The following is a 3,518-nucleotide window of genomic DNA, read 5'->3' as shown; positions in this document are numbered from 1 at the left end:
CTTCCTGGTGATGGGCGATTGGCCAGTTGTAATTCTGTGAGTGATTTTAAGAAGAGGTTTATTTTCCGACGTGGAGACTAGTTTGTGAACAGTGATTCTGTGTCAAATGTCAATAGTGAAAACCTGTAGGTTTCTTCCAGTCCATTTGGACATGCAGGTTTGTCCATGCTCTGTGTCCTATTTTGTTCTGTGAAAACTAGACTACAGATGTGATTCCATGATGCATTCTCACACTACGTCACTCCTCATCTTCGGATGTACCTTCACCCTGTTCTGACGAGGTGAGAGTGGGGTATAATAAGTCTGGTCCCAGATCAGCATAAATTTGTTAACCTTCACAATAGGAGTTGGCTACTACACTTTAAACAGTTCTGGGACAGTGGCAGCAAGCAGAGATTGGGTGTCGAGTGCGAACAAACACAGTGAAGTCCACACTTGTTTCTGTCATTTTCTCTTGTCATTCCTCTTCTTCTTTTTCATTCCTCGATTTCTTCTGTCTTTATCATTACCAGGGGAAATTGTGCCAAATGTTTTTTTTATCAACTTACCATTCCACTGTTGTCTTTAACACTTGAGAAATCATTCTATTGACCATGTAATATGAGATTTAGATTTAGCATGATGAACTGGTGACGCTCAGGGTACACTATAGTAAAGCTACAATGTACCATCCGTTAGCTCCTCTTTTGGGCTGTAATGATAATACAGCAGGCGTGATGTAACCGTAGGACTGGGAAACATCCACTTGCTTCTGTGTCTTTGACTTTAAATGTCAGTCTTCAAAGGCTTCATGTTAAGACCCAGCCTCGGTTTGAAAAGTTATAAGGGTTTAAGCGGACAAATGTTGGAGTAGTTTGGCTATTTGAATATTTTTCACCAGGTTTTTGTCTGTCGCTTTGATCTGTTCTACTTTTTTCAAGGTTCCGTTTTTCCAGATCCTTTGTAATTTTACTTGCAGGCATCATCAAAATTCGTCTGTTTTACGTTGTGATGAAAGTTATTGAATTGTCTTGTAGGCTCATAAAATGTGGCTATTCTATAATACACCTTTTTATTTTAGTTTTTCTTACTAAAATGTATGATTATTCTTGTGGCAATAAAAAAAAAATACAATTTGGTTACTTGTGTTATTTTCACTTTGTTTCTCATCAGTGTATGACTTGCTTCTCTCTAGTCCAGTGAGATTGAACTAACCTTTGAATTTGACATTTTATTCAATGTCATGTGGTCTGCCATCTATCTTCTCTGTTACAGTGGATTTTAGTGGACAAACTTCATTTCCACAGTAAAAATGCTTCACACTGGTATACTTAAACACCTTTCATGTCACAGCCTTTATCCTTCTGAATATATATTGTCTGTCATTGTTTTATTACACGTTCTAACCATAACTTGAGTGAAACTGTGCCCTCGTGTGTCGATAATGAGGATGTGCAGTTTTGAGGACAGCTTGGGAAATGAGAGTAGCATGTCCACTGCTCTCAGGTGACTGCACACAACAGTATCATTGTCAATCAGGTAGAGGTGATGGTTACTGTTTTCAGACGAGAGCTTCTTCATGAAGCAGTGGCACAGTTCAGGTAGGTGGGAATTAACAATTCAGCCTCTTTCTAGAGTAGTTAATTCTAGGAACTTGTGCACAAGTTCTGGTCCGTTTTTGTTTTTGTTAAATCATTGGTGTGTAATCAAGGTTGTTGCAAATGCTAAAAATGGCCAAGGATACGACAAATTGTTAACTAGAAAGTGTTGGAAAAGCAGTCCTGCAGTGGGTTGAAAGTCACGTTTGTGTATAGTATTTTGTCATAAAGCTTTTGTATACAAAATAAATAATTTACTGACAGTGATTACTCTGCTATGTTCAGAATGTTTACCAAAATACCTACAATTGTTAGATCTATACAAAATTCTTGCAGGTTTGACAAATGTATATGTTTGTGTATGCATTGTACTATAGACAACTGTCCTTGTGTTTGAATTGAGATGTTGATGTTGGCAGCCAGTTGTGATCAGGCTTAGAATATATATTTTTTTTAAATGTATTTTTACAATTGATTTAAAATGGTTGTGTAAATAGATCTAAATCCTCACTCACTGACTCAATAGATTTGATTTCTTCCACTGGGCACAGATGTCATTTCAACATCTAGTTTAGATTCACAAAAGTGAAATCAACAGAAAATGCATATCTGCTGGAAGTAAGGCACCCCCTAAAAAAAATCAAAGTAGCGCACTGGGCCTTTACTAGTATTAGTGGCCGATATAGACATCTGTAGGGCGGGCAACAACAAAAAATATTCTGCATCTGCTTTGGCAAAAAAGGTAGTTGTATAAGAACAGTATCTTGCAGGATTGAGTATTTGGAGTTGTACGAGTTGTTGCCCTGTCCCTTTCTCTGTTATTGTCATTAATGGACTCCAGAAAGAACAAAACCCTGTCCTCAAACACAGGGCTGCAACTTTCACTGGGGACCACATTCTGAAATTGCATTTTTATCCCCCCGAGTTGTATAATTGGAATGTGATACAAAACTAGGCAACGGTGTGCTTTAGGACCATGCGGACGCCTCCGAGCGGTCGTGTAGGCTGTTTGGAGTGTTATCTGACTGGATAAAAAAATATTATGTCCCCCCCACTTCTAAAACCAAAGTTGCACCCCTGCTCAAACATGTACATCAAAAGGTGCAGTTATGGGCAAAGACACAAAACATCCACAAATTAAATATTTTTCTTGATCAAATAACATGGAAAACAACCACTATGTGCGATATTAATTTACCTTCCTTACAAACCACAATGTAAATGTACATTACTGTACTGGACATAGACTGGTCATCTAGGTTTGTACCTGTAGACTTTCCATCACCATGAAGAACAAATGCACAACAGAGTAATTGAGTACATCCAGTGGTTTGTGATGATCTGATATGATGATGTGGCTCAGTTGGTAGAGCATGGCACTTGCAATGCTAGGGTTGTGAGTTTGATTCCCATGGGGGACGAGTATGTGAAAGTATGACAATGTATGCACTCACTACTGTTAGTTGCTCTGGATAAGAGTATCTACTAAAATGGAAAAGGAATGAATAGACCATTTGAGTTTTCACATAGAAATAAGTTCCATTTGCAAAATATTAAAAGAAACTGGAAAACATATTTCAAGTATTTTTATATTCCACAAGTATTATCAGATTAACTGTTTTGTACAGATAATTATCAGACTGAAGTTACAAATTCTGGTAAACACTCAAATATATTTAGTAAAAAAAAAAACACAAAAGTAGTGCACTGGGCCTTTACTAGTCCTGTATTAGCAGACCCGATATAAATGTCTTCAGTCTCCCCACCCCCAAACTACTTTCCATGGCTATGAGAAAATGTCACCATGTCACTGGATATAGGTGAAAAGTTGGGTGAAAAAAAATACGAAATTCCATTATTTTATGACTTTTTGCGCTTCCAATCAGTTTTCCATGTTGATACAACGTCATCACATAGATTATTATTGTATTTTTTATGACG

Source organism: Salmo salar, chromosome ssa15, assembly GCF_905237065.1.
Source record: "Salmo salar chromosome ssa15, Ssal_v3.1, whole genome shotgun sequence".
Lineage (NCBI taxonomy): Eukaryota > Metazoa > Chordata > Actinopteri > Salmoniformes > Salmonidae > Salmo > Salmo salar.
The sequence above is the reverse complement of the archived record's forward strand: the minus strand, read 5'-3'. Positions refer to the sequence as shown.